General features: G+C 50.8%; 1 protein-coding gene and 1 pseudogene across 1 annotated transcript in view; one reads left to right on the forward strand and one right to left on the reverse strand.

The window, feature by feature from the left end:
• LOC144147242 (uncharacterized) overlaps nucleotides 1–1037 on the reverse strand; it is a 196630-nt gene extending 195593 nt beyond the window's left edge. Inside the window, exon 1 of the mRNA XM_077679322.1 lies at nucleotides 768–1037. The gene's annotated coding sequence lies outside the window, so the exon portion shown is untranslated. The remainder of the gene's footprint in view (nucleotides 1–767) is intronic.
• LOC144146671 (sideroflexin-1-like) overlaps nucleotides 1–13471 on the forward strand; it is a 28695-nt pseudogene extending 15224 nt beyond the window's left edge.
• The last annotated feature ends 1564 nt before the right edge of the window (nucleotides 13472–15035 follow it).

Below are 15035 nucleotides of genomic sequence, written 5' to 3' on the forward strand. Positions count from 1 at the left end.
CACCAGTTTTTGATACCGGGACTGTTACTCACAGGGCACTATTTCAGAGTTCGATCCAAGACCACAATTTAATTGCGCGCGAAGCAATCGCGGTGAGAGGTTGCGGCTTGGGTCAGGCATAAGGGAGACACTAACGGTAATACCGTAACACTGCACGGTTCCCGCTTGGTCGCCTCGAAACGCCGACACAGTCCAATTGGCAGAAATTTAGCCTAACAACTTCGCCGGATCATCCCGTGGTGAAGAAAAAAAACGCATTTTTTCTCGCGTAGCTAAAAGTGCACTGTAGCGTTCGTCTTGTCTTTCCTTTTCCATTTTGATATCGCAAATCTGTCACCAGAAGGATGCCTTGTTGCCAGGTCGCCGAGTAGAAGGTGCTCACAAGGTCATGTGCTTCGCAGAAAATCGTGCGTTGAACAAATTAAAAATTTAGTGCAGGCAAAGAATTGTGATTGTAAATCTAACGAATTGCAATTTTCGAGAAACTACCATGGAATGGAAACTATTCGAAGCAGTACGAAAACGAAAGAACCGAAACGTTCGCATTCTCTAGGACGCTTCTTCACTCTACCATGCCTGCACACACCCCTTTCTTGCCTGTCGTGAACCGTTTTCCTCCATGTCACGGGAGCGCCGAAATCGCGATACCGTGCGAACAAGAGTGCTTCACATCGCGTGCGTGCAAACGGACCCCGGCGGTCCAGTGGCCCTCTTCTACTGAGCCGTTGCCCGGGGCGAAAGGCCCAAACAAACCACTGCTCACTCACCGGTCCGAAAAACGGGCTGGCGCGTTGCCGTCTCCGAGAGTAGCACTGTAGTAGCAGCACACCGCTGCGTGCACCGCTTCCACGGCGTGTAATCCTCGGGTGTTCGTCGCGTTGTTTTGGCACCAAGCACGGAAAAAGCGAGCGGGTCCGCCGCCGCACGCTGGAATGTGGAACGGAGCGCACACACACACCCGCACACACCGCGCTACTGCTTCTTCCGAGGGCGCCCAGCGATGCCGCACGCCGTCTTGTGCGGAGGCGCGAGCGATGCCGGAAAGCGCGCACGGTGGGAGAGGGAGACGGCGGCAGCAGACGCCGCTCGGCGGCCGCCGGACGGGTTCCGATTAGGGCGCCAAAAGCGGCCGTAGCGGACGCTGGACGAACCAATGTTCGAAAAGAACTCGGCGTGGTGCGCGTGGTTCGCGATTTGTCGAGCACTACTATGGTGTTCTAGTACACCATAGCACTGCCGCCTACAAGGCTGCGGAATACGTTTCGTTTCTCATTGGATGCTGAAATTTCGCGTACGAGGATGGTTTCCGCGTCCATCAGAAAGGCAGTTGTCGCGACTGCATTATACTGCGTCAAACGCACAGTCACACTATCGTTCGCAATTTGCCATTGCGTGCGTCCTGCTCGAAGGGCACCGATTTTACAATGTCCGAGAAAAGAATAACAGTCAAGAAATTACCAAACTTGAAAAGTCAAGTAGAGCAGACCGGAGGTAACACAAGGATTTATGGGTAATTTTTTTTATCGATACTGCTGATGTTTTACCGTTTTTTTATGTTTCTATGTTCTTCCTTTCATTTGGAAGGGGGCGGAGCCCCCCATTTAGTAGGTCCTACATAAAAATGTGGATGCAATAACGTACTTGAATAACCACCTGCGTAAGCTCCCATGTAGAGCTGTAGAGCTTATATGTAGAGCTTATATAGAGCTGTACACTGAGCACCCCCGCAGTCAGCTTCACTGTACAGACGTATGAAGGCCCTAGCTCGTTTTTGCGAATGTCCCTGTGTTATCCCGTCTATAACTACGGTGGGACATTTAGCCTATTTAAAGTCAGCTCCACTATACTAGTGCACCTAAATGCGTTGCTAGGAAAACATTTTTTTCAGGGACAATATAGGCGGTCTTATATGGAAATATAGATGGTCTAGTGCCTTCAATTAACGTGTTTCATGGGTGCAGGGGTGACACACCGATCTTTACATACGATAGGGGGTTTGCCTGCAAAGGCCACGCAGAAATGGTCCCCGTGAACGCCGCTGAATGGAGGTGGGAGACAGAGCTGTGGTCGTCTCGTGCCGCAAACAACAGAAGCTGCGCAGCTGGCGTCACGGCGGCGGGGCCCACGGCACTTTCGCCACTAACTGCAGGACACGACTGAACAGTGCCCATTTGGTTCGCAATGTTCAACCCATTTAGTGCTTCGACCCTTCCCTCCAAGGCGAAGACCTGACATATCCTGGCTAGTTAAGCGTCACAAAATACTTAGTGCATAGGCCAAAAAATACGCCCACGTCTATTTTTAAATAAAAGCACACTACTAGTAGCAGCTATGTATTGGTCTTTTGCAGCAATTATCCCCATGTTTTCTTTTTTGCTGAACAGTGGCATATGCTACCAGATTTAGTAGTTCCGAAATGGTTCGGCCGTGTAATCGTCACGTTCAGGAACTCAACTTTTGTGCGGGTGGCTGAATCGCGAGACAGACAGACAGACAGACAGACAGACAGACAGACAGGCAGATACACACAGATACACAGACACACAGATACACAGACACACAGATACACAGACACAGACACAGACAGCCGGACAGACACACAGACAGACAGACACAGACAGACAGACAGACAGACAGACAGACACAGACAGATACACACAGACACACAGATACACAGACACAGACAGCCGGACAGACACACAGACACACAGATACACAGACACAGACAGCCGGACAGACACACAGACACACAGACACACAGACACAGACAGACAGACACAGACAGACACATACACACAGATACACAGACGGACAGACAGACACAGACAGACAGACAGACAGACAGACAGACAGACAGACAGACTACATTTTTGTGTTTAGGTATACCCCAAGTTGTGTTCAGTCTGCTTGCAAGAAGATTTGTGTTACTGTGCTTTAAGGGACCATGATCACAAAATACTACTTTGTTCTATTTGGAAGAATTGGGCCGGTAGCTCGCTCATCTCATTCCGGCCCCGAAAGACGATTTTAAACCGAAAAAACTGAAGAAATATTGAACAACTTTGAAATTTTGCGCCATAGTGACGTCATAGTGACATAGGCAGGAGGGACGTGTTATGGACTGGCACTAAAATATTGTTATCAGAGGCTTAGCTGCGCGTTAGCAATCAGGTGATGCAATCAAACGGAACTAGCTAGAGTACCACTACAATCTTCCCAGTCATGTTTTTGGCGGTGGCTTTTAGGTCGGCGGCCGACAATCGCACAAACAAGATTCTGTGACGTCATAGAAGAGCTGCCGGAAAGTGGCCAGCGATTCGCCACTTGAATATGTTTTCTTTAATATCTCGAATATTTGTTTGACGCTGGCGATAAAAGTGGCATCGTTGTTATCGGGAAAAAACAGCCTTTTTGATGAAACAAACTTGTATTTTGTCTTGATCATCATTATCATCCTATCTACGCCCAGTGCAGGGCAAAGGCCTGTCCCATAGATCTCCAATTATCCCGGTTCTGTGCTAACTGCGACCAATTTATCCCCGCAAACTTCTTGATCTCGTCTGCATGCCCATCTAACTTTCTGCCGCCCCCTGCCCCGCTTGCATTCTCTAGGGATCCACTTTGTTACCCTCAATGATTAACCTTTGTCTTGCCTTCGCATTATGCCCTGCCCACGCCCATTTCTTCTTCTTAATTTCTACTAATATGTCCTTAACACGCGTTTGTTTCCTTTGGCCTTCATGGACCCTTTTGTCTTTCTGTCCCCCTTAAAATCAGACACCATTTCGTGGCTGAAAGCTAACCAAAAGGCAGCCGATTGGCCTCGGGCGCTAATGACAAAATACCGAATGATGAACGAGAAGAAAGTAACTTAATTGTTTGCACAAGAAACCTATATAGTGTGCGCTCCCGGGATAGACGACATGGACACCTTAGCGCATTCAACCAGTCCTCGCTGTACCTTAGGACTGGAGTAAGCCAGCCCCTTTTCTATGAACTCTGGGTTGGTCGGGAGTGAATGTTAGGTTCTTTCGTTATTGTTGAAGAGATCGATTGATGATCTGCGTTGATGCCTGATGGTTGCGGCACTGATGACACGACTACGATGGTTGATGGTTGATGGAGACATATACAGAATATTTACAGACTGAAGACAGAGTTAACGAAGTAAGAAATAAAGTGAGAGTCTTAAGCCAGCTAAAACTTAAGCCAGCACGCGGCACCCCCGTCAGTGACGGACCCTGACCTAAGACTACCCAAGTGGTGATATCCTCCATAGTCGAACCTGGCTAGCCCGGCAATACGCCGGCCGTGCATAGCACATTAAACCTCGAGGATTCGACCCCGAGACCTCATGTCTCGTGCTTTTGATGGGTTACTTAGGCTCCAACCCTGATACACAGGCGAATCAGTATCTCCTGGCGACCTGATTGGATGGATCACCAAATCCGGGCCTAAACCGCGGTGGGCAACGCCCCCTGTAACCCTGAAAGGCTGCTCACTCTCTCCCCCCACAGAAAAAAGGAAGAAGAGATCAAAACCAAACCAAACAAATACAACAAACACTCAAACACCCGAGGAAACACGTGCAAGCGCCCGGGGCAAGCTTCTACACACGCGGCCTGCGTTGCCCGTTCCCACGCCCGCACAAAGTTCGACCGCCACCACAAACACGGGGTGACCATGTCGGTTCCTCTTAACGAACAACGCAGCGCGCCCTCGAGTCTCCCCTGCCATTGACAGGCGATCCTAGCTCGGCAGAAACCATATGGGACGTGCAGACCCCGCGGTGCCGCATTCCCAACGAAACATCTTCGCACTTCCTTACTGTGCGCGCGGGCCAACAAAGACCCAACCACCGCCCCACTGGCTAAACGCGCGCGCAGGCGGCCATACCTCTCATGTATTTTCATTACCATGCATAATAAATGTTTTTACCCCCCCCCCCCCCCCCCCCGAAGCAACCGCCGCCACGTCCGCGGAAAGCGAATCGAGCATCCGATCAACGCCTTCTCACGCTCGTACTCTGCTTTGCAACCCGCCGTTCAAAACAACGTTCCAGCCCAGCTGAGGCTCAAGACAATTAGTCTCCACGCAGGCGGCATGATCCAAAGGCCGCCTGCCGTTGACAGGCTGGCTGCCATAAAGTCCTTCATACGCCCTTCAGGAAATCGCCGCTTCCCACGCGTTCGACTTTGCAGCGTCACTGGCGCCTGGATCCCTTACATCGGGTGTGCGGGAAGATCGGCGTTCTGTCATGTCCAGAGAGAGCGATAAAGGCTGGGGTAGTGTCCAAAGTTCGGACATTTGACGATACCCAGCAGTCACCGGAATCGGCATGTGTGGTGCACAGTGGTTACCACGTTTGTTTGGTACCGTCTGAGTACAGCGGATTCCCAGTGGGTGAGTGGTTTGTGCGGCACTGTAGCAGAACGGAAAGTTGGTCTAGTTGGTATAAATTCAAGTTGGTAGAAAAAGCGCTCAAACAACGGCACGAAGAAAACCGCGTCGTCTGCTTCTTTCTGCACCACTGCAGCTATTTGAGCGCTCTTTTTCCCGAAATGGATTTTTCGAGGAGTCTGTTTTGGAGGGCTGTCCGTAGCAGGTCTCCGGTGTCAACTGGCTGTGTATTCTTAGTGCATGCTCTGGTTCCCAGAGGGCGAGTGCGTGTTCGCTCTCAATCCCTGCAGCGTGCCCTCGTTCTGGGTACCAAGGTCACCTCGTAGCCCTTAGTTTTTAAAGTGCCTTGTTGAGCATGTCTGCGGTATTTTTTCGCGAATGCAGTTCCAAAGAAGTTGTCTGCATAGACAACTTCTTTGTCTATACAGATAACTTCTTTTACAGACTCCGACTCCGACACTTGCAGACATTTACATTTGCCGACTCCGTGACTCTGTAAATGCGGATTGTGCCGGCGGCTGACGAACTGCAGGGCTGACCTTAGCACTCGTGATTGCTCGTGCCTCCGTATCGGTGCTTGTTTTGAAATCGACTTCACAGCTGCTGTGACAAGGGTATATAACTCCTGACTACGACAGCGGTCGCAGCCGCCCCATCTCTGAGGCTGGCGTCCGTGTGATTCTGAGTCCGTGGGCTCAGCCCTTATTGATCTGCTTCAGAATGGCGCCAACACGAAGGGTTCGTCCCTCCGTTCCCCTCCGGATGCATGTATCCGGGTATATTTGGCCAATTCCGATTTCTGCATGGGTGGCTGGTCTTGCGCCTGAATGGTTCGCTCCTGCAGGTGGCTGCTGTTGTGTACTATAGATTGTTCAGGCAGGATGCATATGTATTGAGTCTAGTTCCGAAATCGTTGCAGCTAAATGATTTTGTGCGCGTAAAGCAGTCAGTTTCCGCAAAGAATGAGTCGTGGCGGAGTCTGCTCTCTGAATACGCCTCTTTACACATTGTAATTTGTGGGGATCCTGACGCCCAAGCCATTGCACGATCACTGGGTTTGTGGCGTTGCGCGGCGTTTTTCCCCTCTCTCCCCGAAATGCCGGCTCGTCTCGGCGCCACTGTGCACAGCCGAGCCGTCGTCTCAAACTCCTGCCTGAGGTGAAGCCTGCAGAGACCGTTGCGGCGATAAAACACTGTCACGCAGCGGGCGCTCCGCCCTGGTAGCGGAGCTAACCTCACCTCATTGGTCTGTTTGAACGATGCCCGAACCCGACTCTCGCCGGGACGCGAACGCGCGCCCTGCGCGGGGGTCCGTTCGGGGAGACGCTTCCAGGACGCCGAAGGCGTTGGCCGTTGGTATGTGACGCTTTCTTTACCAGCCGGCGGCAACTCTGTTGCGCCGGCGAAAGCCCACCAGCCCTTCCGGCTGCGGCCCGTGCCTAAGGCTGCTCCTGTTGCCCCTACGCTTGCATATAAGGCCGTACCTACCACTCGACGATCACGCCGTGCGGTACGCGCCTGTGAGCGAATGGGCCCCGTCTCCCTCGCTGCTGCGAGCCGATCTGGCCAGCACGGCGATGCGCGCGCGCACAACGTGCGCGCACCCCGGAATTTGCCCTGACCGAAGAGCCCACTGGCTTTGCGCCGACGACGCGCACACTTGCGCGTGGCACCCAATCGCCCCTTTCACCTACCGGGAAGTACGTACCTGTACTTGAAATTATGTAATTGGGTCTGTAAAATATGTGACTAGAACGTTAGTATAAAATAAACGTCTTCCCTCCGTACCCTGGGCATATTCCTTTGTCGCCCCCTTCTCCACCTGCCCAACAGAGGCGGTGTTAAGTTGGCGCGACGGCGTTTCAGTATCGTGAGCGTGCTCAAATAGCTCGAACCCGCGGTGGTTCCTCGCAGTGTGCATGAGTGCTTGCCTTGTGCAGTGCTAGGGTTATGCATATTGTGAGGTAGAGAGACCACAAATTTTAGTACATCTTACAACAAAGTAAACTGGCGCTTAACTGAACTTGTTGAAGTCTAAATTGGCGCACCCTGAGTGTGATTTTGCGGGCTTTTCTTATACCCCTGTCCCACGGGCACTTTCAATCGCGATTGAAGTGAATCGCGATCGAGTTTTCGAGCGCGCTCGACGTACTGCCGCTGCTACACGGCACGTTTCAATCGCGATCGAGAAGTTGCACGGGTTGCACTTGTGTACACCAGATGGCGCTAACAATGTACTTGCGGCCGGCGTCTGGTAACTTCGCGCGGTCGTAGCTATACGTAACTATGTAAATTACCTCACGCTTATTTGGGTCAAGTTATTTGACACAATTTGTGGCGTTAGTTGAAGTTCTCACATTCTGTGCCATTACTCAGCGGGGACGAGAGTATCACCGCTTTCGTTCGATCGTGCTCGGAAGCCTCGATCGCGCTTGAGAAACCAGGATTGAGTTCGAGCGGGATCGAACTCGATCGCGATTGAAACTCAAACTGCCGTGTAGCCGGGACCCGATCCGGATTGAGCTCGATCCGGATCGACTCAATCGCGATTGAAAGTGCCCGTGTGACAGGGGTATTACAAACCTCTCTATGCGGCCTTGAGCTGACATTTGTTGGGGTTCTGGTACACAAACAGTAAGCTATTCTAGATGTGATGAGTGGTGCGGGGTTAGGTGAAGGAAACTAAATTCCCGGAGACTTATTCGGGGCCTATTCTTATTTTTGTCGGAGCATGTACGTATACATTACCTGCTTTTCCTGATCTCAGATTTTAGGGACTGTGTGGTGGGATTTTGTGTTGCTTTGTCTGTTGATACGAGCACAGTTTTGTGCAAGCGCTGGGGTAATGCCTCGTGCTGCCTTTTGCTCGACGTCATAGTGTTTGTGCGAATTATTTTTGTGTGCAAATGTTGTCATGAGCTGTTTTTCGATGCGACTGCATCTAATTCACTCGCCTTGTCCCTCCATACGGCGTTGTTGTTGTCCGTCCACACCCCTCCCCCATTCTCCTCGCCGCGCGAGCTGCGCTCTCCGCCGCTCACCCCCTCTCCTCTCCGATAGCGAACACTCTCTCGCGAGGGTCATTGGATTGGATTCGATTCGATTTGCTTGGCTTGGCTTGGATTTGATTGGATTGGATTGGATTGGATTGAAGGGGATTGTGTTGGATTGGGTTGCGTCATAGCCGCGCCACGTTGCGTCATAGCCGCGGCAGGGGGTTCACGGCACGTTTCACGCCATGGGAGAATCAACCTAACGGAAACAACAACGGAACCCCGTATGCGTCGCATCTACACAGGGGTTCCCGCGAGGGGAGGTGGGAGTAATTTTTCTGTTCTTTCTTTTCTTTGTTTCTTTTGATAAGTGTTTTTAAATTCACGCATTTCTTCAATAAACTCAGTTGGAAGTTAGCGCTTGTGCCCGTCGCCCCCCTTGGTCCTTGTCGTTTTGTTGGCGCTACATGAGGTCATGGATTACCGCTACCAACTAGCCCAAACCCAAACTCTAATAAGCTGGGGTATAGCTCTGCCTTGCAAGTTTACCGTCAGTTGAGCTTGTTGTCGTTCGCTGGTGACAAGAAGATCGGATTTTTCAGGGGAACAGGCAAGGACATTGCTACTCGCGTAGCGGTTCACCACTATAGGATCGCTTTTTGAGCTGCTGCGACTTCTGCACGGGAGCCTTTCGTTATCCATGTGATTATGACATTAGCATATATTACGTGTATGATATCACCGATGCTGTATGGCAAACATTGGCAAGCTTCTCATCGCGATGCCAAAAAGTAAGGGGATAGTAAAGAGCCCTGAGGCGTGCCACGGTTGGAATCTTAATTTCTTTGTCCTCGCTACGAGTGACCCCACGTTGAGTGTGCTCTTCCGGTCGCACAGAAAGTACACACAAATGAATATTTTCGGCCCTCAGTTTGCTTTTTACAGGTTGTCCAGTGTTAGCTCATGTGGTAAACTATCAAATGCATTCAGGAGGTCCGGGGCCAGGATAGCCGAGATCCTCCCTCTGTAGCCAATGAGTGTGTCGGGAAGCGCGTTTGTGTCCTCGAGGGTACCTGGTGAGTAATTAGAATATTGGACGCAAGAGTTAACCAAACAGGATATTATTCGTATGGGCTCTAGGTTGCGTAGATCCAATCTTTTTTGCCCGTTCAGGGGAATGACCCCAGCCGCCTTTCCTTGCTCCCAGAGTTCGTTCATGAGGTTCGCAAAGCAAGCGTATATAATCCTGATCTGGGAAATTTCTGGTGAGCCCTTACTCAACTCTGTCCTTTTTTGGTATTGTATTGCGCCTCGTGCACCCCGGGCTAGCCCGTATTGTTTCGGTGGTGATGGGCACGCTCACGTATTTACTCATTCGGGCCACCAGCATAGCCCATACAGATATCCTGGGAGATTTTTGGGAGGGGCGTACTTGTTGGAGTTCCTGCAATGTCTGCCCCAGATCCTCGTTCTGTCTTCGTAGCAAGAGTGATTTTTTTGGCTTTGTCTGTCGCTGACTGGTTCGGTGTATGTGGCTACGTAAAAGGTACCAGGTGTGAATGAGGCACTAAAAAAAATGTGAGGGAAGAGCAGGGGATAACATGTCTTTAGGATATGCTGATAGTCTTACAAACCTGGATTTTAAGAAATGGAAATGGGTAGTGCATATATAGGTCGCCGCAGCTCTTCAACGCACTCTCGCTGATGGGAGAGGACAAGAGAGCTGGCTACTAGGTATACAACTTGGAAGGGCACGCGATGAGGGGCCCCCAAAGGAGAGCGGTAGGAACTGCGAGGTGGGAGGGGAACAGTGAAAAGATGCAGTTGGCGGAAAGAACAAAAACGAAAAAGTAGGTCGAAGTCTAAATCCAGGAAGTCAGAAAACCGCAAGAACGACAATTTTTACGATATAACAAAAATACTAGATTGCGTTGCTTTTCACGACTCGAGCGTGCTGTCTCGGAGAAAAAAAAAAAAAAAAACACATGTGAGCAAGTATTCACAACCAAACGAGTGCATGCTGCGGCAATGATCCCGAGGCAATATAGCTTAACGGAATGTCAGCGCTTCCCTCCAGCTTTAAATGTAGAGAACGCGAGTTTTACAAATGATGGCGTGAGTTTTAGTGAGTTTTATAAATGAAGACAGCAGACAATGGCCTGCAATGGAAGTCAGCAAGAGGCGATCGGGGTTTTCGAGATAAAAGAAAGCAGGGAACAGGCCTTGACGATGCTAGCTCCACAAACATAACCTCAGTGTAATCGAAAAGAACACGCGCGCCTTAGCCTTGAAAGAAAAGGATCGATAGCAGCATCATGTTCAAGTTCCATGGTTGTATCGTTTAAGAAATTTGCCAATTGATTTTAACAGAGGAGCTGTTGTACAAGCCGTCAGTTCGCCGTTGCAGGAAAAAAATACTAAGGTAATGAGGAGCGCTCGTGAGCGCGTGCCTCGCAGCGACCACCGAGCGCTCTCGGCTCGTGCAGTAGCAGCTTCTGAAAATTAATAAATACAGAATAAATAAATAAATAAATAAATAAATAAATAAATAAATAAATAAATAAATAAATAAATAAATAAATAAATAAATAAATAAATAAATAAATAAATAAATAAAAAAATAAATAAATAAACAAACAAATAAATAAATAAATAAATAAATAAATCCAGCGCTGTTGTTAAGCGCTAGCGAGCACCTAATGCTTGGCACGAGGAACACATTGACGGCATTGAACACGGCATTGAACACATTGAACACTTGAATGGCAAATAAACTTCTCTCTCTCTCTCACACATCGATATCGATGCACATGACGATGACACAGTGCAAAGAAACGACGGAATATGTAAATAAACAATTTCAGACTTATTTGTACAAATGCGTGGCGATGTGTACTGCATGCAGTGCTCACGTCTAAAGAAATCTGCAGCTTGGTTATGGTTCAAGCCTTGCGCGACTTAGTGCAAGCTTCGCCGGTTGAGCTGGTGGAGCTCTGCAATGCTGAGGATGACTTTGCATCCCCCACTCGCCGCGAAGGAGACGACGAGCTCTTCGATGCATAGTATGACGACGGTTACTAGCAACGCAACTGTGCAAATAAACAATGATACTGAAACTCAACTATGTGTCCGGTATATGCTCAAGTATACAAGAGCTTTACCATTCAAGTCTCGCGCGTGAGTGCAAGCTTCCCTGAATTTTTCTGAGTCGGGCGAACCTTGCACTAAGTTGCGCAAGTCTTCAAACATAGTGGAGCTGGAGAGATTCTGTTCTATGTAAGCAATTAGAGACACACCACCACGCATTGCATTGTGTCTGAAATTGTTTATTTACATGTTCCGTCGTCGCTGAGTCACTGTGGTGGTAGTAGTAATCATCATATCCATCTATATGGTTGTCTCCCTCATGCCGGGACCGGGTCGTTTTGTCCGCAGGCTTTCATAATTCTCCCAAAGAGGAACACGTCAGCACGTGCTGCAACTGGCGGCAACCGGCTTCGCGAACTGCGCGTCTGTAGCGCGAGCTATCTTGCGCTCCACCATTGAGTTGCGGACGCGCATGAATTGTTTTCTTTGTATTTATTTTTTCGAGCGCCACGCGCAAGCCTGGAGGACGCCGAGCACTCCCCGTAAAACGCGTGCTTACGCGCGAGGTAAACGGTAGGAGTAACTATGACACGTTTTTTTTATGACGTTCTCGCATCTCCCAATAACCCCCCAGGGCCTCAGGCCTATTTCTAAATAAAGTCGTTCATTCATTCATGACGCCGCACACATTACGGCCAGCAACAACAGCTCCGCTGTCAAAACTAAAAGGTACTTTTTGTACGGATGCAATGGTCTATACTTTGCAAGCAAATAAGCTCGCTGTTGTGGTACATCGTCGTTTTTTCTCATGCAGCACCACCGCAGCCACATCGAAGAGCCCCGGTGGGACCAGGCCACCTTCTGGGGCAGGGCGCGACGCTTCTTCAACGTCACGAACCCACTGAACCTGCTGTGCACGGCCAAATAGCTCGAAGAGGCACGAAGAATCGTCACACGCTACCGCAGGGGGGAACACGTGGAAGGGCTCACCGAAGAGAAGTTGTGGCGTGCCAAGCACGTGTACGACTCGGCCTTCCATCCCGACACGGGCGAGAAGATCACGCTGGTCGGCCGCATGTCCGCCCAGGTGCCCATGAACATGACCATCACCGGCTGCACGATCCCATTCTACAAGACGACGGCGCAGGTCGTCTTCTGGCAGTGGATCAACCAGCCCTTCAACGCGGTTGTCAACTACCCAAACCGCAGCGGCGACTCGCCCATTCCGCTCTCGACGCTGCAGGCCTGTCTTACGTGCTCGCGGCTCCGCCTTGGGTCTCAACAGCCTGGTCAAATCTCTGCCGCCCCTAGTGGGACGCTTCGAGCCGTTCAGCGCCGTGGCGGCGGCGAACTGCGTCAACATTCCCGTGATGCGGATGCACGGCTCCGACAGGGCATCCCCGTGGTTGACGAGAACGGAAACCGCGTCGGCGAGTCGAGGGTTGTCGCCAGATGGGCTATCGCCATGGTGGTCATGTCCCGGGTGGGCATGGCGGCACCCGGCATGGTCTTCCCCCCATTGTCATGAACCTGCTGGAAGACAGCGGCACGCTACAACACTATCGCTGGATCAGCGCTCCTCTGCAAGTGGGTCTTGTCGGCGAGATGTTGGTGTTCGCGACGCCGCTTTCCTGCGCCACCTTCCCGCAGAAGAGCAGCGTCAAAGTCAGCAGCCTTGAGCCCGAACTTCAGGACGCTGCGCGTGGGATGCCCGAACCACCGACCAAGCTGTACTTAAACAAGGGGCTTTAGGTGACCCCCGTCCACCGCATTTGTTCCCTTTTTGGTTTATTAGGGGGAAAAAGTGTTGTCTTACGGGATGCGGACAGTACGAATCTACCCCTGGCACAATGCTGGGCATTTATTCATAGCGACGGAAAACGGGCTTCCATTGGATCGTTTCACCGTGCCCGTGGCACACTCAATGTGACGGTTATGTTACGCAGGCAATAGGAAACTTGGAGTAACTGGGCAAAATAAATGATCTATACATTGCCGCGAACCATGCATTGGGTTCGTTTACTTGTTTTGTTTTTACCGGCCGGCTGGGCCGGTCTGTGTTATCTGTGCCAAGTGAAGCGTGTGCCCCACTCTTTATTGTTATGCCGCACGTGTTCTCTTTTGATAGGGAGAGCGTTTCCAACTAACGTCAACGGCCTAGAATAATCTTCGTTGATCTACAGTGTTCTGGATATAATTCGACGGTTCGAGAAACGCTCGTGCCCAAAGATAAATTCCCGCACAGCAGACGCCGCGCTATTCGATTCGCCGACACTCGCCTGCGCACGTCACTTTGTTGACTGCTGCTTCGCCGTCTGCGTATTCTTTGAGTTGTTAGGGGAGCACAAGTTCGCTCCAATAAACTTGTTTTTTCCTTCAAGACAACTGCGTCGTCTTTGGCTAAGTGACAATATCAATGCCCTCGCTGGATAGCAATGATGTAAAATGCGGAAGAGAGCGTCGTGCCAGCCAGAGAACGAAGTGCTGACCGACTCAGCGTCCTTTTCCCCTTCCGTAGTAAACAATGATTCAAGTGCGGTACAGCACATTGTTCTTTTAGGGTGCAGCCCTTTGGCGGCCGTCTCTGGGCTGAACCTCGTTGTCGGCGTAACTGAGTGAACGATGGCAAGACAGACGAGTGCAAGAAAAAAGCGAATGATGAAAGAAAGCAGAGGAGGAGAGTGTCACGAAATTGGGAGGGGAGGGCGGTTCGCCGTGGCGGCGTGAGTTAGCGCTCTCCGAAAGTGTGCGGTGGGGGAGTGGAAGGAAGGGGCAGTATGCTGTGCCCGCACGAGGCGATCGACGGCGCTACGCTTGGTGAAAACGTGAGAGGGGCGGGCGCGTGACTATGATATGCGTTCGCTTAAAGGAGCACTGACACGAAAATTTTATGTTACACTTTTATTGCTTTTATCGATGCTTAATGGACTGGCGAACCTGAAACAACACTTCAAATACTTCAGCGCGCGATAGTTAATTACATTGAATGGCCTGAAAATCGTGTTTCAAATTCCCGCGCTTTCATACCGAACGGCGCATATGACAGACTCCCTGCCTGACCTCACCGCTTTGTGCGGACGTCACCGGCGCCCGCTTGAGAGGGCGTTGCGCCTGCTCGCCGCTCGTAGGGCCACGCGCATGAAGTGACGTCACGAGCTTTTGACGAGCGCTGCCACGTCACTTCTTGTGGCTCTCCCTGGATGATGTCACGCTGATGTCCATTTGCTGAGTGCCGCTCCGCGCGCTGCTGCGTCGGCGCGATAAATGAGATCCAATAAACTATGTTCTTGGCGTCGCAGGCCGCTCATATCTCACCCAGGGTATTCTGTTGAGTGAAGGAAGCGAACTGTGCAATAATATTAACGCCGTAAATTGGTGTCAGTGCTCCTTTAAGACGCAGTTCGGTGTCCCTTCCTGAGACGCACTTCGCGCCGCCGACGCAGAGGCTCATCATTGCTGCCGTCGAGAGAATCTACGAGTGAGTGCTTCCTCAGCGCACTGCTGCTGCGCCCAAATATCGCATTAGGGAGTATCGTAATCGCTAGCCAATTTTTT

The sequence above is a fragment of the Haemaphysalis longicornis genome, unplaced genomic scaffold (genome assembly GCF_048455015.1).
Source record: "Haemaphysalis longicornis isolate Haplotype H1 unplaced genomic scaffold, Haemaphysalis longicornis Haplotype H1 scaffold_7, whole genome shotgun sequence".
Lineage (NCBI taxonomy): Eukaryota > Metazoa > Arthropoda > Arachnida > Ixodida > Ixodidae > Haemaphysalis > Haemaphysalis longicornis.